This window comes from Mauremys mutica, chromosome 13, assembly GCF_020497125.1.
Source record: "Mauremys mutica isolate MM-2020 ecotype Southern chromosome 13, ASM2049712v1, whole genome shotgun sequence".
Lineage (NCBI taxonomy): Eukaryota > Metazoa > Chordata > Testudines > Geoemydidae > Mauremys > Mauremys mutica.
The window spans coordinates 27,860,446-27,884,296 of NC_059084.1; the positions used below are offsets into that span (position 1 = coordinate 27,860,446).

Here is a 23,851-nt window from a genome sequence, read left to right on the forward strand (position 1 = left end):
CCTATTTTAGTCTGCTAATAAATGTACTGTAGTTTGTAAAGCCCTGGGGCACAGGCAGTCTTGCTTCAGCCTCTGCTATTAAACCTTTGCTGAGTGGTGGAGGAGAGATGGGCAATTTTTAGTCTTGATTATGTCGGGTGCATGATAGGGAGGCTCTGCTAGAGCAGCAGAGAGCACGCCTGGGATAGTACAGTGTGCAGCTGGAGATGGGGGCAGATTATCTGAATCTGGGACAAACCCCCACAGTGTTATGGCATCTCTATGGCACAGTGTTGGGGCACATAGTCAGCAGAGATTTTATTTATACAATGCTCACTGGATGCAGATACTTACTAGAATGATTCTTCCATGCTGGGTGTCTGCCTCGGCCTGAATTTTTTTGGGAAAACTTCAGCAAAAATGGTTCTGCTGTTTCCAAGAAGGAGGCTAGGGGAAAATATGCTGATTTACCTGTACTTAAAAAATGCAGATGGCCTTTTCTTTGACTAGTTTTAGTGCTCCCTGGCTTTGGAGCAGGGATTTGAAATTTGGCAGAGATGGGCCTTTTGCTGTCCCTGTGAAAATCTGCCCAAGTTTGGCCAATTTGTATGCCTTTGGAAGATTGCAGTTAGCACATGCTCAGCAGAGACTTGCTAGGGATTAGCAGCTAAACTCACTGAAGATTCCATCCTTACTGAGCATGCTCCATGGGGTTGGAGGAACAGAGAGGGGTCCAAGTGCAGGTTTTTATTGTGGGCCTCCTCCCATACAACAACATCCTGTCCCACCCAGCACTGCAACCCTAATCCTGGCCTAGTGTGGAAGGGAGGGCTGGTGGGGAGGCTGGAGAGCAAGTCCACCTGACAGGTGCTGCAACCCCATGTGCTAAATTGCAATGCCTGGAGCAGGGTGCCATGCCTAGCCCCATGGATACAGGAGATGCTGGAGCTGCTACTACCAGGTGAGTCACCTTAGTGAGGCGGAGTGGCCTCCTTCTGAACCTGACAGGGAAGAACCACTGCATGCCCCCTGCACTGGAAGCATAGGGATGGGACAGGAAGTATAAAATGCAGGGCGTTTAGCTCACGTAGATGGCAGCTAGGGAAGGTGGTGATGTCTGCAGCCCAAACTGTGCTGTGAAGCTCCCTGCCTCCCGAGGAGACAGACTGTGGAGAGGAGGTGCCAGGACTGCCACCAGCTATGTACCCTGAGGAGACAGAACCCTTGGACCATGGGACCCTGCACCCAGACTGTGGAAGGAAGTAGCCCAGGGAAACTAGACATTAGTTGGAGACCAGGGCAGTGTGTTTTGGTGGGATCCCCACTGATCCAGTGGTGGAACCATCTGCCACTGTTGAGGTCCCAGGCTGAGACCTGGTGAACTAGTGTGGGCCTGGGTCCCCTTACCCCTGCTGCCAACCCCACCACTGGGGTGGCGGCCTACTTCCCCTTGGCCAGAAGGCCTGTGCTGCGTTCTTGACTTGCCCCAGCCAGAAGGCTGTGAGGCCCCAGACTGTTTGCTGGCTGCCTTAGCCAGGAGGTGTAGGCTAAAGCCAGCTCCCTGTTCTGCCTGAAGCAGACGGGCCCTGATGGTGTTTGCTGTCAGCTCCAGCCTGAAGGCTGTAGCTTGGGGCCCTGCCCCACCCAGTGGGTCAGAGCCCTAGACTGTCACTGTAGTCTAGCCCATGCCTCCTGGCTAGGACAAAGACTGCTCCTTGCACAGGCCAGAGGGCCAGGGCTCTAGATGGTAACAGCTGTCTGCTCCAGTCTAGGCTCAGACTACAGACTGCTTACTGAGCAGCTGTGCCCAGAGGGCCAGCAGCTGTGGACTGTTAATGGCCGTCGGCCTAGCCAAAAGGCTGTGGCTATAGACTGTTACTCTGCTGACCTAGAGGGCCAGAGTGAGAGATGGACTGCTATGATGGCCTGCCACAGTGACCCAGCGTGGCCTCCCTCTGAACCTGACTGGGAGGAGCCACTCCAGTCACAGACATAGAAAAAAGTCATGGATGGGGCTGGGAAATCATGCTATCCGTGACTGTTTTCATGCCATGACAAACCAGCTGCCTTAATAATGATATAAAATTTTGAGCCTCCCAGGCCTTCTAAGTTGCATGGGCCCCTATGCACCTGCACTGTCTGTTCCTCCACCCATGCCCCTCACAGCTCCTAGTGACTATACTGTGCTTGCACCATCCCCACAGAGTGACTGAGCAAGCTCCAGCCCAGGGGGAGCCGGGCACTGGAACTGAGACAGCAAAGAACAGCGAACATTTTGCCAGTTGGCACCAAGAGATCTCTGTGCCACAGCCACTCAGCTGTTCTTCATTCCAAGGCGCAGTGCTTATTTCAGACCCATAGTCCTCTTCTGCCCAAGCAAGCGCTGCATTGCTTGTTACATAGGTGACAACAGAAATGCTGACTCTAGGAGCTGAGGTGAGAGGAAACACTTTGTGTTAAAGCGATGGAGCCCACCTCATTTCAAACTTCCTCTGAGTCATGCTGAGTCTGTCCTGCTTTTTGAAGACATGCCCCTTTCTATAAGCCTTGTTTGGTGAAGAGCTGTCCCCCTCCAACACGGAGTTAGAGCAATGCAGTGCCTGATCACACATTGGCGAATGTAACTCCTTTCCTGAGAAGAGGAGGATGGGGGAAGACAGGAGGAGGGAGGGAAACAGCAGTGAACCCAGAGTTAGACATGGGGTAAAGAGAACCCTGCTCTCATTAGAAACAGCATGAGATGTTCCACCCTAGCTAAGACCCTTGCTTGGGAAATCCAGAGCAGAATTCAGTCTTTCTTCTCCTCTTGCCTTTGCTGCCTGCGCCCACTCTCCTTATTAAGTTACTTCTAAGGCGTCCTCTTACCTCCCAGCATGATAACTTGGTTCTTTAGAGTAAGTTGCTTGAATCCCATTTTATCACTTTATTTTTTATTTTTTATTTACATCTGGGCCCCAAGCAAACTGGCTGGGCTCTGTATGTGGCTGATGTGCTGGATAAAATGGAGATGAGCTGCTTGGAATGGAGATTAAACTCATTAAAAGAGAGTAGTGCTGGTGGAAGATGCCAGCCTGGCAGTCCTGAGTAACGAGGACCAGCAGCTAGCCAAGCAGTGCACACGCTTCCCTAAGCTGCTGTCTCAATGTGCTTTAGCCCTGCCTGCAGAGACCCCCCCCGCCGTCGTCTTGGCCTTTCTGCTGGGGTTACTAAAAAGGGGGCGGGCACAGTTTCTGGGTAGCTGTACTGGAATCCCCCTGTCCAGGAGTGCCTGGTCAGGTCTCAGGACTCCTGTCATCACCTGTCTCTGGGCAGGGGCCGTTGTCCCACTCCTTTCTGACTGGGGGTGTTTAAGGCTGCCCAGCTGCCTGCCTTACACTGTGATATCCCCAGCAAGCCAGCATCCCTAACAGCCAGTGCTTGCAAGTTGCTTTCTCTCCTAGGGCTAGGCAGAGTGTGTCGCTCACAGTTACAAGGAACCATCCAGCTCTTTCTAAGCAAGCACCTTTATCGGTAAGGTAAAAGCCTCACAGAGAAAACACAGGAAAACCATAAACAGATGTAAACACACACTAAATATACCAGGAGTCAACATCAGTCTAGGGAACCCTAGTAGGCCAAACTCCTCTCAATCATTTAGCAGAATTGGGGCCCCTTGGACAAAAGGTCGTGTCTGTTTGCTGGAGCTGAAAGAAGGCCCAGTTTAAACTCAGCCTTTTTCTACCCAGAGCCCTTTTTTTTTTTTTTGACCGTTGGTCTCTGGCAAACCCAGTTTGAACTAGTATATGTGAACCACCCCGGGATGGTGCCTCTCTGGAGGTGTTCGGGATCCCAGGTGTAAGCACCCACATAGTGTTTAGCTGCTGGAGAAGCTGTGATAATTCTCCCCCATGGAGCAGTACACAGTCTTACATAAACTGTTCCTCCATGTAACACAATGGCTCCCAAGGATACTGCATGGTATTGCAATATATGGCACAGGGGCCACTTAGGGTGGGTGTATTTTTGTAATGCAAAGATTTATCCCCTGGACTGAGACATCAACACATTTTATAAGGGCCACCAGAGAGCTGCCAACTTTACCTTAACAGCCATGGATTTGAACCAGTTATCGCATGGTGAGAGGCGCTGTGGCCTATTAACAATGAGCCATCTGTTTTCCCTGGGAGCTGCTTTATACACCGTACTTGATTAATGAAAAATAACTTCCTCTTTTGCTCCATGCTGCCCCCTTGCTGGGGTGCTATGGGCAGCTGAACACTAGGGCCCAGTGGTGTTTGACAGTTGAAATGGACAACCACTACGCTGCTGATCCTGCAGTAACTTTTTGTAACTCTAAAGCCTCTGGTTGCTGGATTCCTTTCTCACCTACCAGCAGCAATGACTATTGTGTTGGAACACAAGGAAGGAATCCAAGCACATAGACAGAGGGAAATGAGATAACACAGTCAGATGAAAGACTGACTCATGCTGCTGTTTGATTGATTGTCATTGGGTGCATTTCACAATCAATACCGGGTACTGGTGCATGCTGTGCTTGTGAACCCAGATCGAGTGCCCTGACCTCTCTTTGCACGCTTAGGGTGCACTTTCTGTACCAGGCACTCTGTGGCTTGGAAAACCTTTTACTGTAGCTGCATTTCAGCAATGTTTTCTGGATAGCATCTGCGAAGGGCCTTGGGGTCCTTTGGGATGGAAATTTACAATGTAAAATTCACATTTGAAACTAGATTTCTAGAGAGAGAGAAAACTATTGTGTAGGAGAGAGAGAGGGGATGCACACTTTGCAGAAATTAAATCTCCTGGTGAATGTATTTGGGTGCTAACAAGGATCACCCAAATAGCCTGGTTAGGAGAAACTACAGTCCAAACCCAGTAACAGCACTCACAGGATTTGGAATTTTTCCAAATGGACCCTTCTGTATCCCTTGGGTAACAGGATTTTGTTGAGCTTTTGTAAGCACATACTCTGTCTCTCTGAATTCTCCGGTGGGAACAGGAAATCTGATATGAAAAGAAGAAAATGGTGTATGGGGATGCGCCATCTTCTTTGAAATTGAAAACCAGGGGCCAATAACATGTGGTTCATGAATAAAGAATTTGATCAAATACTTTACATGGACCAGGAGAAAAAAAACACCTCCCCTGAGACCACTTGAAGGGGATTTGAACTCATGACAATTAGAAACCTAAATAAGGACCACCCCCGTGGCTAGACTCCACAGCCCTCATCACTGTAACTTTAAGGACAAAGAATTTGGTACTACAATTTTCATACTCCCTCCCCACACCCCAAAATAAATTGTTTTATGACTTCATGAAGGGTGTTAAGTGACAAGAATGCATACCTGTTAGCCAAAAGGGCTCGTTTTCCCCCCGGAGCTTACCTAATTACACCAAGGAGGCACGGAGGATCAGAGAAACGAGTACCATTATCTTTATTGATCGGTCAGCTGAGCGGGTGCTCTCATCTCGGCTCGTGCCAAAGAGAGAGACACACCCCACAAGCCCGAACGGGCCTTTTTATAATCAGTAACAAACAACTTAGCCTACGTTTGTCTACGTCATTTGGTTGACCTGTAGAACCTGTACATGTATCTGTTAGGGGATAATTGGGTACGCAGGATACATATATCATTTTGTGGGGGCTACAAGAGACATACAGCTGTTGAGGATACATTTGTCATTCTGAAGGGGAAACAAGGTACATCTGTTGACCCTTTGTACTAAATATCTTGAAGACGTACATGGGAACACAGCTGCATGCTCTTGGGGAGCCAACATATACTTGGGGAGCCAAACAAAACTGATAAGCGAAATAGCTGACTTAGGTAGATACACGGCCTTCAGTCTAATGAGTTCTGTAAGCTTTCCAACACAGTTTGGACAAGCATAACATAACTTTGGTTTACTCAGGCCTAATACGGGAAGGCTTCATTAGCACTATGATTTTCCAACATACCTGTCACATCATTTACAAAAGCCAAGCACTTAAAAGAAAGGAAACAAATAGTTAAGAGCATCAGAAACCTTACACTGCTTGGATAAAATCTCAGCACAACCTATGAAGTACAAAGAAGTGCATCTTTCATCACAACACAGCCACAATCTGGCCCCTAGATTTTTAACACAATATATTTTTGTTATTTTGATTTTGGTATTGAAGTATGTTTTTAAGTGCAACTTTTCAGTGGGGAATATCCTCAGTTAACACATAGATCAACTAACAGTAGAATTTTTTGGTAATGTACATATCATTGCTGATTTTTGAGAATAATGTTGCTTATATAGTTTTGTGGGTAACATTGTCAATTTATGGTAAAATTAGGTGCTGTATGTACATGACATTGCATTTGAGGTTGACCAATATATGTCATTAAAGTGTGTGCAAATACTGACTATTGCTATTGTACCGGGGGAGGGGGGGAAGGTATTTAAAAATGCGTGTCGCTCCCACTGCAGTGAGAACAGGACACTGGTCATACAATGATTAATGTAAAAACTTTTATGGGAGAACAAGTACCTTGTATTGCTATACACACAGCTTGTAAGAGAGAGTGGCTTTCCCCTCAAGTCTCTTCTATACATTAAACACTCAAGCTGCCAGGGAGAATTTAGCTGACTGCTGATCTATTTTTGCTTTAGTTCCAAGTGCCCTGAGAGAAGTTTTACAATTGAATTCCCTGCATTTGAGAGGTGATGCAGCAGTGCTGATGTCAATAATAAAGGGAATCAAGTCTCCTTTTCCGGTGGATAATGTTTCCTTCTAAATCAATCACAGGGTGTTTTCTAAAGCTTGAATTGGAGTTGTGTGTTTCAAACCACATTAAAACAGCCCCACTTGTTCATAGAACTTATAGACTCATTTGTTTATTTTAGATCTACTGTTCTTTTGCCTTTTCTTTTTCCATTATGACAGCTCTAGAAAGCCTGGTCCTGCTCAGTCTGCTGCAGCTAAACAACCTGCAAGCATTTTCTATACAAAAGGAAATAGGAAAGAAAACTCCACTGAGACCCTTTTGTCACGGCCGTGTCTGTGGCAGCCATGCCAACAGGATCAGAGCACCCTGCAGCAGTTCATGATGTAAACTTCGGCACTACTCAAGGGCCCCGATTCAGGCAGGTACTTAAGGGAATTAGGCAGGTGCTTCAGTACATTGCTGAGTTGGGACCTGAGGAATGGAAGTATAATCCCCATTTTACAAAGAGGGAAACTGAGGCACAGAGGGTTTTTTTTAAGCCACTTGCTGAAAGAAAGACAAATGACAACAGAGGAAGGATGACTTCTGATGGTATCATCCTAACACTAGTGCTTAGCCCTCCACACCAGCAATATTTTGATGACCCCTCCCATCAGCATACACCACCAGTCTCCTGCCTACTAGAAGGGCTAGAGTGATAGGGTGAAATCCTGCCCCCTTTGAAATCAGTGGTGAAACTCCCATTGCCTTTACTGGGGTAAGGGTTTACCCACAGTGCCGTTCAGCTAAGTGTCCCACCCCTGTGCAGGTGCTCAGACCAAGTGGGTTCTCAGCACAACCGGGAGCATTGTTGGGCCCTCGGCTCCAGCCAGAAGCCAGCGCTAGTGGAGGGACCTCACTGTTAGCAAGGCCAAGCAGGTGCCATTGCTCATTCTAACTGTGTGTGAGTTTGTTCCCTGTGTGTATTTGTGGTGGTGTCAGTTGCTCCAGCAGCAGGGTTCTTGCGGGCAGTTGTCACATGCCCATTGGTAAAATCCCCTCTAGCTCTCCCCAGAGTTGCCAGCTCTTGCAAGTCTCATGATATCTGGTGCTTTTCTTCCAGCCCTGGCTCCTGGAGTCATGTGATTACAGAGAATCTCGACTTTCATTGAAACTGTACAGTGAGGGCTGAGTGCTGAAAAGGCACCCCAACGCCAAAGTGCATTCCCGGCTGGGAATCGCAAGCAGAGCTAGGTGCCTGCCTGCCTGGACTTAGCCCCGATCTCTGAGAGAGGGATGGGAACTGGCGCTGCTGGTCTGCCAGGCAGGAACCCCATTGACAGCTCCCCTACTGGTCCTGCTTGGAACTGATCCTCCCGCTGTAACTTCAACATTGCCTCAAACACTTGGGGTAACGTTGTTTCAAACCTGCTCCTAGGAGATGAATATCAATGAACTCTACATGAACAAACACCAACCCCATGAACTCAGCCTCCTCCTTCCATGGCCCTACTCTGGCAAGAAGTGCTGTAAAATCGGAATAATCCCATAGTGTAGACATACCCTATGTTGCATGGCTGCAGGTCACATCTTTGTACAGGACTCATTTCTATCCCTAGGCCACCATTGCAATGCAGTTAATAGCAGCCGCCCAGACATTGGCTGCGGCCTGTTACACTCTCTCACAAGTTTCTTCACTAAAGTCTGTTAAAAAGAACTGTTGACTGCAGTCAAGTGTCAGAGGGGTAGCCGTGTTAGTCTGGATCTGAACAAAGCAACAAAGACTAACATGGCTACCCTTTTGATACTTGACACCATGCAAGGCACTGCATTTAGCTGTATGGAGTGGAAAGCCATCATCCTCCCCCCCCGCCCCCCAAAAAAAACCCTCCCCAAACTGTTAGTCTATAAAGTGCCACAGGACTCTTTGTCGCTGTTGACTGCAGATAACCTTAAATGCCCCCTAACGTGGCCAATTCAGTAATGCAGGTTTGATCCCTCCCATCTTCTCACGGTAAGACCCGCACAGAGAGCCAATTCCATGTACAAACGCTTTCCTGTTTTCAGGATTTCCTTTAAATCTGTTTGCGTGTGTGTGCAGGGCTGGGAGTGAAGGGGCAATGCTAGGTGGCTGTTATGACACTCTGCAGCCTGCATATTGACAGAGTGCAGAATATTCCTCTGTAAGGGTCTGGGATCTATCCCATCTATTTGAACCTGTGACAAACCCTTCACCACAGAGCTGCTCAGATATAAGTGATGCATGACAATGTCAGGGCTGTAACTGCTCACAGGTGGGTCACAGAAAGAGGCACTATTAAGCCACATTAGTATGACACTGAATTCTCTTTCTATTCAGTCCTATGCACTATTCCTGGGTGTTATTTTTACTTGGCAACAGTGATTCAGGTGAACACTACCATGGATCCTGTTTATTTCAAAGGTACAGTAGCTATTGAGAGAAGAGTTGAAAAGTGGCCCCTTTTTACGGCATGAGGAGGCACATTCTGGGTGCTATAATGAGGGATATGTTATAAAGAAGCTTACACTGGACTTTATTGGAGGCTGGACTATGGCTGCAGGAGCCTGGGTTAAGCCTGAGATGAGGCTACTGAAAGATCCTTGTAGACAGGGAGAATAGTAATAACAATACACAGCATGTTATATGGTCAAAGCACCTTTGACCTAATACCGATCTATTATGTCCTGTCTGGTGGAAGTGGTGGGGGCAGGGGAGGTAATACAGGTTTTTTGTTAGAGCTTTTAGTTAATTTTTACAGGGAAATTGTTTTTAAAAAAATCTAAATTTCCAAAGCCATGATTTGTTTTGTCAACAGAAACTGAACACATCGGGGTTCAAAAACAGAGTTCATTTAAAAAGTTTTGGTTTTGCTAAAAAAATTTGCTACTTTGTCATTTTCAGTTTTTGTTTGTAAAGTTGGAAATGTTTGACTATAATCAACATTTTCCATGCGGATGTTTGGTTGGGTTGAAAAGGCATTTTTCTTTGGACAAAATGCGCCGGCCAAAATATGTTGACCGCTCTATGGCTGCCATGTTCGGAATGTTTTGGTCCTTGTGGCTAAAGCTCTGTGTGTTTGGGGTGACTGGTGCAGAGGGGACGGAATGGCCTCAGGGTAACTCAATGGTGCTAGTTAACAAGCCCTGCTGTTTTCTGCTGCTGTATTTGTTAGGATCTGAGCCCAGAGCTGAGAGCCACCCAGACTGGAGCTCTCCTTGTTGGCTGGAAGGCCTGTGCCCTGTGCCAATGGTAAATAGTCACCAGACGAGCCACTCTCATCTCTCATGGAACAAAGAACTTTATTACAGTGAGAGAAACTACATTATCCCTAAAGCTGCTCTATTTCACTGCAGAGCCTTCTCCAGCCTAGCCTCTCATCTCCAGATTTAAAGAAACCGTTCAAGTACCCTCCCAGCAGCAGCCAGCCCAGCCAGCCGAATACAGAAGGACCTGTGATATATTGTCCTCTAGGCAGCAGCTGTAGTAAATGCCTTATACCTGTGCCACTGGGATGTGAGCTTTCTTGCTGTCAGTCTGTTGCTTGACAGCAGCAATGCCTTGGGCAAGCCGAAGGCCAGTGGTATCACATCTGCGATTTGTAACCTGGCCTTAGGGAATATCCTTGTGAAGTCATGTTTGGAAATGCAAGGCCTGATCTAAAGCAGATTGTTATCAATGGGAGTGCTTCCACTGACCTGAACTGGAGAAAGTTGGGCCATTGGGAGCAGGCCATTGAAACAGGTCAATGGACAAGTGTTACAGACGCTAAGCCTGCTCCAGCAGGGTGCACAGGGGGAGGGCACAGGAAGCCTTGTCCTCGAGGCCCCCACAATGGCAGCCTTTACATTGCCTTGAGTGCAGGCCACCCCAAAGGGGCAGGGAGGGGGCATGGCCCAAACCCCATTGCACCAACCAATGACATTGGTTGGCCGTGAATGGGGGTCATACAGCAGGAGAGCTGAGAGTGGCAGCTGCTGCCCGCCAGCAGGAGAGAGGAGAAATTTGCTGCTGGCAGGCAGAGCTGCCTTCAGAGCTGACCCCCCCCCCTCCCCGCCTTCCCTCCATGCAGTGCGAGCTTGGGACATCAGACCCAGCCCCAGCTGTGGACAGCACGGGGCTCAGGCGCTCAGTCCCAGCAGCGTGGGGAGGGCGGCTCTGCTGAGCCCTGTGTGTGGTGGCTGCTCAGGCGAGCCCTGGGCCGTCCCATTTTTACTTTAAGAAATATAGTCACCCTAGCCAGAGAGCACTGCACCTCCTGTCCCGCATCTCCTGCTGGGGCCAGGCGGCTCCTCCACCAGCCCCAGGGCAGGACGGAGGAGGGTTGATGCTGCCAGGTAGCCCCAGTGACAGTGGTGCAGAGCTGTGCAAACAACAGATTTTTCAGTTCACTGGCAATTCTAAAAAAAAATCTTCAGGGGTCAAATCTTTAGGGTTTCATTTCGATCTTGACCATTTTTAAACACTTTTGATTTTCAAAATAAACCTCACGGAATTTTTTGAATGAAGAGTCATTTTGAGCCCAATGAGTCAAAACATTTGCTTTTTTAAAAAAGTCAAAATGAAACATTTCTATTTGTTTTTTGGACCGAAACCATTCAGTGAAACCGACACTAATTTGCAAAATGTTCAGGTGTTGCCAAATCTGCATTTCCCCCCTAAAAAGTTTTGAATGCTTTTTTCCCTCAGCGCTACATTAGTTGGGCTAAGAGGAAACCTGACCAGCAAATGGGCAAGAAATATAAGCAAGGGAGGCGTTGTGTAAGTGCATCAGCAGCCGAGGGGAGGGAGACTGCGTGCAGCGCATAAATCACTGCAGGGCAAAAGGGGCATGTGATGGGGAAACGGAGACTGCAGTGAAACAATGAGTTCTGGACCCATGGAATGGTCCATTTGCACAAGGCTTCTCCTGCAAGCAGCTAACCACAGCGTCACATCCCAGGGAGTCTGAGGAACAAACCACCTCTCCCTCCCTTTGCTCTTGCAGTCTCAGCTCATCTCAGTTGAATGAATCTCTTGGGACTTTTTTTTAACTCAACTCTGGGCTCTTAGTCCAAACACACAAATGTCTTTGAATCTGGCCTCACCATGGGATGATGGAAAAATATCTGCCCCAGGGTTCCATTTACAGGAACATGAAGTATTCAAAAAAAGATAATAATATTATAAAACAGTGTATACATTAGCCTGTAAAACGCAGTGCTGCGTATTACTGTATTACTGAGCACAGTTTTAAAAGAGGCTTAAGCTCTTATGAAGAAGAAATTCCTATGAACAGTGAGTGACATTAGTTAGGATAAAATACATAAAACTTTCACTCTTCATACTGTAGGGCATCAGGTGATCATCTGGTGCAGCAGGAGATTTCTTCTGTACTAGAGTATTGCACAAACAGGTGTGCAATGAAGATGGCTTCAGATTTCCTCCCAAACATCCAGAAATGGCCACATGACACTGGGTTAAATCGGTCATTGGCCTGTTTCAATGGCCTGCTCCCAATGGCCCAACTCTCTCCAGTCCAGGTCAGTGGAAGCACTCCCAATCTGTTTTAGGTTGGTGAGCGGTCCTGACCTGAGAATTTGGTCAGTTACACCTAGCCAAGGACATAAAAGAGAAGACGAAGAGGTTCTATAAATACATTAGGAGCAACAGAAAAACAAAGGACAGGAGAGCTAATAACAGATGACATCAAGAAGGCTGAGCTTTATAATTCCTATTTTGCTTCAGTCTTCACTAAAAAGGTAAATTGTGATCAGATGCTTTACACGGGGGGAAGGAACACAAGCCAGAACTGTGACAGAACAGATTAAAGAATATTTATATAAATTAGGTGTATTCAAGTCAACAGGACCTGTTGAAACTCGCTCCAAGGTACTTAAGGAACCAGCTGAAACAATTGGCAATTATCTTTGAGAACTCATGGTGGGTGGGTGAGGTCCTAGAGGACTGAAAATAGATTGGATTGTACCTATCTCTAAAAAAAGGAACAAAGGGGATCTGAGGAGTTATCGACCGATCAGTCAGCCTACCTGGAAAGATACCAGAACAAATTATTAAACAATGAATTTGTAAGCAGTTAGCGGATCACAGGAGTATGAGGAATAGCCAACATGGATTTGTCAAGAACAAACCACACCAAACCAATCTAATCTCTTTCTTTGACAGGGTTACTGGCCTAGTGCATAGAGGGAAGCTGTAGACATGATATATCTTGATCTTCGGTAAGGCTTTTAACAGTTGCACATGACAGACTCAAGTAAACCAGAGAAATGTGGGCTAGATCACTGGTTCTCAACCAGGGGTCCGCGGCCCCCTGGGGATCCACAAGCCCTTTTGGGGGTCCACAGGGCACTGCAGCTGAAGCCTGGCACCCCAACACCCCCCTCAGGGCTAAAACTGGGAACCGCGGGGCTACAGCCCCCAGCCCCGGTGCCACCGCGGGGCTGAAGCTGGGAGTTGCGGGGCTGCAACCCTGAGTCCCAGACTAAAGCACTGAGTCCCAGTTTCACCTCTGTGGGGCTGAAGCACTGAGCATCAGCCTAAAGCCCCGAGCCTTGGTGCTGCCGCAGGGCTGAAGCCGGGACTGAAGCCCCGAGTGCTGGTGTTGCGGAGGGGCTGAAGCCGGGACTGAAGCCCTGAGTGCTGGTGCTGCGGAGGGGCTGAAGCCGGGACTGAAGCCCCGAGTGCTGGTGCTGCGGAGGGGCTGAAGCCGGGAATCTGGATGCCCCCGCAGGGCTAACGCTGGGAGCCAGGACTGAATGCTGGAGCCACGAGCCCCAATGACATTGTGGGGCTAAAGCAGGAAGCCACAGTGCAAAGCAGGAGCCGGGGGCCAGAGCCCTGGTGCCTTTGTGGGCTGAAGCCATTCCCTGGCTTCATCCCTGGAAGGTGGGGCTCAGACTTCTGGGTCTGCCCCTGGGGTGGGGATCACCAAGCCTGTAGATCAGCCTCAACACCTTCTGGCCCAGCTCTGGCTCTGAGCAAGAGACTTTGCATGCGAGGGCTCATTTCTTGGTCTCTGCCCTCGTCCCAGTGAGTCTGACACCAGCCTTGCAGGTTATCTAGCTCCGATGTAAAGGAGCTATTTCAACAGGAGCAGGACAAGTTACACGGCACAGGGGGAAATTTTGTCCAGAGTAAACAAGAAATATCAGCTCTGGATACATTTTTAATTTGACCATCAGCTTCAAACCAACAAAACCCACCGAGCAATGATATTGAACTTCCTTCAACAAGTCCAATCGCCGTAAGGGCTGAATAACAACGAAGAGGTGATGTGAGTAAGAAACATAAAGCCGTTACTAACCTTGCAACATTTAGGAAATACGAAGACAGCTCTTTGAATTTCAGTTTTATTTGTTCTGGAAGTGGAGATATACCTCAACCGCAGTGTGTAATTAGTGCACAAGTACTGTCCAGTGAATGTTTGAAGCCCTCCAATTACAGGGACATTTAATTACAAAGCCCGACATCTATGAGGATAAACACCATTCGTTTGTTTTTTGAGCGAAAGGCAAAGGAGCAGCTTGGTAAAAAGCAATAATGAAATCCACAACTACAGCAGATAAGAAGCTTTTAAGGTCATCTTACATAGTGGTGCAGAAAATTGCTAAAATAAAAAAAATCACATACGATTGCTGAGATTTTGATAATGCCATGTGTTATTGAAATAACAAAGGAAGTTTTTAGAGAGGAGAAGGCCAAGGTAGTGACAAAAATACCCACAACAAATGATGGATCATTTCTATGTCAGAAGACACAGTTTCTCAGTGTATTGATCGGCTATGAGACAATGATTTTACTATACAGCTAGATGAATCCACAGACATTTCAAAAATGTCCCATTTATTTGCCTATGTTCGGTATGTGTGAAATAAAGGAAGACTTTTTGTTTTGCAAAGAGCTGAAGACAACAACCAAGTCAGATGACATTTTCAAGCTGTTAGATGATTTTATGATTTCAGCAGAAATCAGCTGGACTAATTGCATTGGGGTCTGCACTGATGGAGCCGCAGCAATGACCGGAAAGCATTCTGGTGTCGTGGAAAAAAATAAAAGCCATTGCACCTCGCACTATTTGGACATACGGCTTTTTACACTGAGAAGCACTTGCTGCAAAAGATACTGCGCCAGGTCTTCACAGCGGTAATGTTCCTTAATTTTATTAAATCCAGAGCAACAAACTCTAGGTGTTTTGCTGCACTTTGTGAGGAGGTGGGTACAGATCATCATTTCTTGCTCATGCATACAGAGGTAAGGTGGTTATTTTGAGGCAGAATGCTTGCCTGTATGTTTAATCTCAAGGAAGAATTATGTACTTTCTTAGTTGATAAGAAAACTGAACATGCTGAAGTGCTGAAAGATGATGTGGAGCTGGCAAAACTGGGTTACCTCGCAGACCTATTCAGTGAAATGAATAAGCTGAATAAAAGTTAGGGACACTAATTTTATTGCCCAGCGTGAAAGAATTGAGGCATTCAAAAGAAAACAACTCTGGAAAGTTTATGTCTGTGGGGGAACTACTGATATGTTTGAGCTCTTACATTCTTTCATTCAGGAACGAAACATGGACTTTGACGTAAACCTCAGCTAGCAGTGCAGCTGTCTGGTCTGCTTAACAAATGTAATTCTTACTTTCCCAAACTCACAACGGAACAAGCTGCTACACACATGTGCACTACAAACCCCTTTAGTGAGAACATTGAAGCTAAACTTCCATCCAATGTCTTATCAAAACTGTTAGACGGGCTCCTTGACATTTCGTCAGACAGCTCCCTCAGAACCAGGTTCACAGAAATGCCGCTGGAGACATTTGGTGTGAGTGTTCTGACGAATACATCACTGCTTCTTCTGCAGCACTGAAAGGTTTGATCCCCTTTAGTACCACCTACTTATGTGAAACTGGATTTTCAGCCATGCCATCAATGAAAATAAAGTACCGAACCGGAATGAACATTGACCATGACATATGCTTGTGCTTGTCAAAGATACCCCCACGTCTTGACAGAATTGTTGATCAGCACCAACAAGAAGTTCACACTAAGTAAATAAAAACAATAATATTCAGTTTATTTTTGTGCCTGTATTATCCCTTTTTAAATATTTTATATGTGTGTGTATTTAACTATATAAAAATCCATTTCATACAGTTTTTAATCTACTGGATATGCAGAAAAGCAGTTGTTGTCGCACAGTTGGGCCTTGGAATTTTTATAGCATTTTTGGGAGAGCCTCAGAAAGAAAAAGATTGAGAACCTCTGGTCTAGATGAAATTACTATAATAAGGTGGGTGCAAAACTAGTTGAAAGACAGTACTCAAAGATAGTTACCAATGGTTTGCTGTCACACTGTGGGGATGTATCTAATGGGATCCTGGATCCGGTAATATTCAATATTTTCATTAAAGGAGTGAAAAGTGTGCTTATGAAATGTGTGGATAACACCCACCTGGGAGAAGCAGCAAGAACTTTAGAGGGCAGGATTAGAATGAGAGGACAGGAAGGGGCAATCAATTGCACACCTAAAAAATGGGAACTGACTGCCTAGGAAGGAGCACTGCAGAAAGGGATCTGGGGGGTTTAGTGGATCACAAGCTAAATATGAGTCAACAGTTGTAACACTGTTGCAAGAAAAGTGAACATCATCCTGGGATGTATTAGCAGGAGTGTTGTAAGCACGACATGAGAAGTAATTCTTCTGCTCTACTCAGCACTGATAAGAGCTCAGCTGGAGTATTGTGTCTAGTTCTGAGCACTGCATTTCAGGAAAGATGTGGAGAAAGTCCAGAGAAGAGCAAAAAAAAAATGATTAAAGGTCTAGAAAACATGACATATGAGGGAAGATTGAAAAAATTGGGTTTGTTTAGTCTGGAGAAGAGAAGACTGAGGGGAGACATGATGACAGTTTTCAAATACATAAAAGGTTGTTACAAGGAGGGTGAAAAATTATTCTCGTTTACCTCTGAAGGTAGGACAAGAAGCAATGGGCTTAAAATTGCAGCAAGGGAGGTTTAGGTTGGACATTAGGAAAAACTTTCTAACTGTCAGGGTAGTTAAGGACTGGAACAAATTACCTAGGGAGATGGTGGAATCTCTGTCATTGGAGTTTTTTAGGAACAGGTTAGACAAACATCTGTCAGGAATGGTCTAATTATTACATAGTCCTGCCTTGAGTGCAGGGGACTGGACTAGGTGACATATTGAGGTCACTTCCAGTCCTACATTTCTATGATTGTATTAAAGGAAATGTTTTGTTTTGACCCAACTTGAAATTTTTTTGACTTTTTCAATTAGCTGATTTTTTTTTTATTACTTTTTGGCTGGATCCAAAACTTAAATTTTTCTGATTCTTTTGGCATTGCCAGCACACCAAAAAATTCATTATTCTCCCAGCTCTATTCTGTTAACTAGTATTTAAGACTGGCATTGGGCATGCAATTAATATTTTGAACAATACCGTAGCTTTCATGTTTGAAATCCCTTACACCGGGGTAGCCAAAATTACTGGCCCTCCAAGCTACATACCACAATCTTCAGAAGTTCGAAAGCTGGGGTGTGCCTGCCAGGGCTCAGGACTTCAGCATTGCTTAGAGATCTTTTCCCTAAACACTCCTCAGTGTTTTTGCAAATATAGATAGGTCTCTTTTTTTAATCTCTCTGTGACAGGCTGGACCCCACTTCAGGGATGCCACCTGATGTACTGGTATTTCACTGAGCCTCCCCTGCTCCACCAGCCTGGGTTCCCATTCCCTATTTTGCTGAATTAGGCTCTCTGGCCTCTTGTCTGTCTGTCTGTCTGTCACACACACACACACACACACACAGGACCATATCCAGCTGCTGCCACAGACTGAAGTCAGCTCTGTGTGAGAGGACTCTCCCAGCACTCACGTGCACACCCCTTTTGGGAGATAAACCCCAAATAATACCATCTTGCACTATATAGAAAAATGGCACAGCACAAGCTCATCAAAATCCACCCTCTTCCTCAGTGTGAAGAGAGATGTGCATGACTTCTTGCCCCCCCATTAGAAATTACATAAACTGGGTTTAATAACAAACAAAATAAATGTACATAAGAACATAAGAACGGCTGTACTGGGTCAGACCAAAGGTCCATCTAGCCCAGTATCTGTGTACCGACAGTGGCCAATGCCAGGTGCCCCAGAGGGAGTGAACCTAACAGGCAATGATCAAGTGATCTCTCTCCTGCCATTCATCTCCATCCTCTGATGAACAGAGGCTAGGGACACCATTCTTACCCATCCTGGCTAATAGCTATTTATGGACTTAGCCACCATGAATTTATCCAGTCCCCTTTTAAACATTGTTATAGTCCTAGCCTTCACAACCTCCTCAGGTAAGGAGTTCCACAAGTTGACTGTGCGCTGCGTGAAGAAGAACTTCCTTTTATTTGTTTTAAACCTGCTGCCTATTAATTTCATTTGGTGACCCATAGTTCTTGTATTATGGGAATAAGTAAATAACTTTTCCTTATCCACTTTCTCAACATCACTCATGATTTTATATACCTCTATCATATCCCCCCTTAGTCTTCTCTTTTCCAAGCTGAAGAGTCCTAGCCTCTTTAATCTTTCCTCGTATGGGACCCTCTCTAAACCCCTAATCATTTTAGTTGCCCTTTTCTGAACCTTTTCTAGTGCTAGAATATCTTTTTTGAGGTGAGGAGACCACATCTGTACACAGTATTCGAGATGTGGGCGTACCATGGATTTATATAAGGGCAATAATATATTCTCAGTCTTGTTTTATATCCCCTTTTTAATGATTCCTAACATCCTGTTTGCTTTTTTGACTGCCTCTGCACACTGCGTGGACATCTTCAGAGAACTATCCACGATGACTCCAAGATCTTTTTCCTGACTCGTTGTAGCTAAATTAGCCCCCATCATGTTGTATGTATAGTCGGGGTTATTTTTTCCAATGTGCATTACTTTACATTTATCCACATTAAATTTCATTTGCCATTTTGTTGCCCAATCACTTAGTTTTGTGAGTTCTTTTTGAAGTTCTTCACAATCTGCTTTGGTCTTAACTATCTTGAGCAGTTTAGTATCATCTGCAAACTTTGCCACCTCACTGTTTACCCCTTTCTCCAGATCATTTATGAATATATTGAATAGGATTGGTCCTAGGACTGACCCTTGGGGAACACCACTAGTTACCCCTCTCCATTCTGAGAATTTACCATTAATTCCTACCCTTTATTCCCTGTCCTTTAACCAGTTCTCAATCCATGAAAGGACCTTTCCTTTTATCCCATGACAGCTTAATTTATGTAAGAGCCTTTGGTGAGGGACCTTGTCAAAGGCTTTCTGGAAATCTAAGTACACTATGTCCACCGGATCCCCCTTGTCCACATGTTTGTTGACCCCTTCAAAGAACTCTAATAGATTAGTAAGACACGATTTCCCTTTACAGAAACCATGTTGACTATTGCTCAACAGTTTATGTTTTTCTGACAATTTTATTCTTAACTATTGTTTCGACTAATTTGCCCGGTACCGACGTTAGACTTACCAGTCTGTAATTGCCGGGATCACCTCTAGAACCCTTTTAAAATATTGGCGTTACATTAGCTAACTTCCAGTCATTGGGTACCAAAGCCGATTTAAAGGACAGCTTACAAACCTTAGTTAATAGTTCCGCAACTTCACATTTGAGTTCTTTCAGAACTCTTGGGTGAATGCCATCGGGTCCCGGTGACTTGTTAATGTTGAGTTTATCAATTAATTCCAAAACCTCCTCTAGTGACACTTCAATCTGTGACAGTTCCTCAGATTTGTCACCTACAAAAACCAGTTCAGGTTTGGGAATCTCCCTAACATCCTCAGCCGTGAAGACTGAAGCAAAGAATCCATTTAGTTTCTCCGCAATGACTTTATTGTCTTTAAGTGCTCCTTTTGTATTTCGATCGTCAAGGGGCCCCACTGGTTGTTTAGCAGGCTTCCTGCTTCTAATGTACTTAAAAACATTTTGTTATTACCTTTGGAGTTTTTGGCTAGCCGTTCTTCAAACTCCTCTTTGGCTTTTCTTATTACACTCTTGCACTTAAGTTGGCAGTGTTTGTGCTGCTTTCTATTTGCCTCACTAGGATTTGACTTCCACTTTTTAAAGGAAGTCTTTTTAACTCTCACTGCTTCTTTTACATGGTTGTTAAGCCACGGTGGCTCTTTTTTAGTTCTTTTACTGTTTTTCTTAATTTGGGGTATACATTGAAGTTGGGCCTCTATTATGGTGTCTTTAAAAAGGGCCCATGCAACTTGCAGGGATTTCACTTTAGTCACTGTACCTTTTAACTTCTGTTTAACTAACCCCCTCATTTTTGTATAGTTCCCCCTTTTGAAATTAAATGCCACAGTGTTGGGCAGTTGAGGTGTTCTTCCCACCACAGGGATGTTGAATGCAATTGTAGTATGGTCACTATTTCCAAGCGGTCCTGCTATAGTTACCTCTTGGACCAGCTCCTGCGCTCCACTCAGGATTAAATCTAGAGTTGCCTCTCCCCTTGTAGGTTCCCATACCAGCTGCTCCATGAAGCAGTCATTTAAAGTATCGAGAAATTTTATCTCTGCATTTCGTCCTGAAGTGAAATGTTCCCAGTTAATATGGGGATAATTGAAATCCCCCACTATTATTGGGTTCTTAATTTTGATAGCCTCTCTAATTTCCCTTAGCATTTCATCATCACTATTACTGTCCTGGTCAGGTGGTCGATAATAGATTCCTAATGTTATATTTTTACTAGAGCATGAAATTTCTATCCATAGAGATTCTATGGAACATGTGGATTCACTTAAGATTTTTACTTCATTTGAATCTACACTTTCTTTCACATATAGTGCCACTCCTCCCCCTGCATGACCTGTTCTGTCCTTCCGATATATTTTGTACCCCGGAATGATTGTGTTCCATTGATTGCTCTCAGTCCACCAGGTTTCTGTGATGCCTATTATATCAATATCCTCCTTTATCACAAGGTATTCTAGTTCACCCATCTTATTATTTAGACTTCTGGCATTTGTGTACAAGCACTTTAAAAACTTGTCCCTGTTTATTAGCCTTCCTTTTTCTGATGTGCCAGATTGTTTTTTATGTGACTATTTATCATCTGATCCGGCCCTTACATTATACTCTTCAGTCCTCTGCTCCTGAGTATAACCTGGAGATTCTCTATCATCAGACTCTCCCCTAAGAGAAGTCTGTGTCCGATCCACACGCTCCTCTGCAGCAGTCGGCTTTCCCCCATCTCCTAGTTTAAAAACTGCTCTACAACCTTTTTAATGTTTAGTGCCAGCAGTCTGGTTCCACTTTGGTTTAGGTGGAGCCCATCTCTCCTGTATAGGCTCCTCCCATCCCAGAAGTTTCCCCAGTTCCTAATGAACGTGAACCCCTCCTCTCTACACCATCGTCTCATCCATGCATTGAGACTCTGAAGCTCTGCCTGTCTACCTGGCCCTGCGCGTGGAACTGGGAGCATTTCTGAGAATGCCACCATAGAGGTCCTGGATTTCAGTCTCTTCCCTGGCAGCCTAAATTTGACTTCCAGGACATCTCTCCTACCCTTCCCTATGTCATTGGTACCTACATGTACCACGACCACCGGCTCCTCCCCAGCACTACACATAAGTCTGTCTAGATGCCTCAAGAGATCCGCAACCTTTGCACCAGGCAGGCAAGTCACCATACGGTTCTCCCGGTCATCACAAACCCAGCTATCTACATTTCTAATAATCAAATCTCCCATTACAAAAGATAGATTTTAAGTGGGTAAAGAGATAGCAAACAGAACAAAGCAGATAACCACAGTAAATAAACAAAAGTCGCAAACTGAGCTTAATACACTAGATAGGTAGGATACAAATTAGCAGATTCTCACCCTGAGTGATAAACAGACTGGCAGATTCTTAAGGCACAAGTTGCCTTGGCTTTCCAGGTTTTCTTACTTTCTTTCTAAAAATCCTTCCAGCCTGGGACCATCACTTCCCACAGTTCAGTCTTTGTTCCTCAGGTGTTTCCAGGTGTGTTGTTGTAGGGACAATGAGGCCCCCTCATGTTGTCATCGTCCCTCTTTTATATCTCTTCCCCCCCCCACTTACTGGAAAGCTTTTTTGCTGTGACCTGGGTCAAACAGTTCCCATTGTGTAGCACTATCTCTGAGAGGTTTCTATTGTATACAGATCCTGGGGTAATCCTTGTGCTTGTCTGCATTTCCTCAGTAAGCCACTAACATTTGGCTTCATCCAACGTAGCACATTTGAAATACAGAGACATGGTCAATATTCCCAGCTTCAGATACAAACATGATAAATGCCTACAAATTGGATAAACATGTTCAGTAAATGATAACCTTTCCAATGATATCTTACAAGATCCATCTCAGTACATCTCAGTTATGTCATATCCATATCATAAGCATATTTCCATAAAGAATATGGAATAGAACATCACACCCTCACTCTCCATTTCAGTGAGAATTCTGAGCATTATCATCTAAAAGACACTCTGAATGCGCAGTCTTTCTTATACACTAAATGGGCTAGAGTCTGGTCCCAGTTTCAATGCTGTAAATCCACAATATCTTCACAGAGGTTATGCCCGATTTAGACTAGCATATCTGAACTCGGGAGCTGGGCCAGTGTATCCATAGTCATCTGAAGAGGTCATGGCAGGTCAGCATTTCTGTATCCTCTGCCTAGACCCAGGCAGTGCTGTCTGTGTTACCTTTAGCATTTTTATCTGCTGGGCTAGGCATAAATATTTCAGATTTTGAAAATAAACGTATCTTTAAAAAATAAGTAAAGGAGGTGAAGTGCAGCATCATTTATTCATAGAAATGTCTGTAAGTGGGTATATCATTTATTCATGTCTGCTTCTGTCCTTGTCCCTTTCGCTGGATCTGGAGTGGAGAGAGTGCCTGTTCTCTGGTTATAATGCAGCAGTAATAGTCGGCTGTTCTGATACAGGTGTACAGGGCACCATTCATATCCCAGCAGCCTGCTCCCCTACATGGTAAGGGCGCTAAATGTGAATGAGAATGATCGGTGGCATTGGTGAGACAAGGTGGATGAGGTAATATCTTTTATTGGACCAACTTCTGTTGGTGAGCGGTCCTGACCTGAGAGTTTGGTCAGTAGTCTGCTGTGGCACGTGGTGAGGAACTTTGTTAAGTTAGGCTCTAGTAAATGTTTTATCTTTATATTTCTTGTAACCATTTCTAACTTTTATGCCTCATTACTTGCACTCACTTAAAATCTCTCTTTGTAGTTCATAAACTTGTTTTACCTAATCCAGTGTGTTTAAACTGGAGTGTCTGGGTACTCTATTTCAAATAATAATTATATTCCCTTAAAGAAAAATGGACTTAATATGTACAAATGTACTGTCCTGGAGAGGGCTTAATGCATGATGGGAAGATGCTCAGTTACTATGGGCAGGATAAGAACCTGAAGAGAATAGAATACATGCTGGTAAAGCAAATAAGCTGGTCAAAGTAAGTTGGTATGTAAAGGTCCATGGAGAAGAGTAATCAGCCTAACTAGTCAGTTGGCTTAGGACTCAGTCACTGTGTTTCTGGGTCTTCTTCACAGCACTGAAGATGTTTTACTTTGGACAATGTGTCTGAGGGACCAACACTCTTGCAAAGAAGATCGCATGCTGTGGGTTTGGTGTGGCATTCATAGATTCATAGACTCTAGGACTGGAAGGGACCTCGAGAGGTCATCGAGTCCATTCCCCTGCCCTCATGGCAGGACCAAATACTGTCTAGACCATCCCTGATAGACATTTATCTAACCTATTCTTAAATATCTCCAGAGATGGAGATTCCACAACCTCCCTAGGCAATTTATTCCAGTGTTTAACCACCCTGACAGTTAGGAACTTTTTCCTAATGTCCAACCTAAAGCTCCCTTGCTGCAGTTTAAGCCCATTGCTTCTTGTTCATCTTAGCCTCTAAGGATAGAACAAGTTTTCTCCCTCTTCCTTATGACACCCTTTTAGATACCTGAAAACTGCTATCATGTCCCCTCTCAGTCTTCTCTTTTCCAAACTAAACAAACCCAGTTCTTTCAGCCTTCCTATGTAGGTCATGTTCTCAAGACCTTTAATCATTCTTGTTGCTCTTCTCTGGACCCTCTCCAATTTCTCCACATCTT

At 45.1% G+C, this 23,851-nt stretch overlaps 1 long non-coding RNA gene across 1 annotated transcript in view; it reads left to right on the forward strand.

The window, feature by feature from the left end:
- Positions 1-528: 528 nt before the first annotated feature.
- The window catches only part of LOC123348690, a 28,871-nt gene continuing 5,548 nt past the window's right edge, over positions 529-23,851 (forward strand). Inside the window, exon 1 of the long non-coding RNA XR_006573242.1 lies at positions 529-940. This is a non-coding gene — a long non-coding RNA (uncharacterized LOC123348690). The remainder of the gene's footprint in view (positions 941-23,851) is intronic.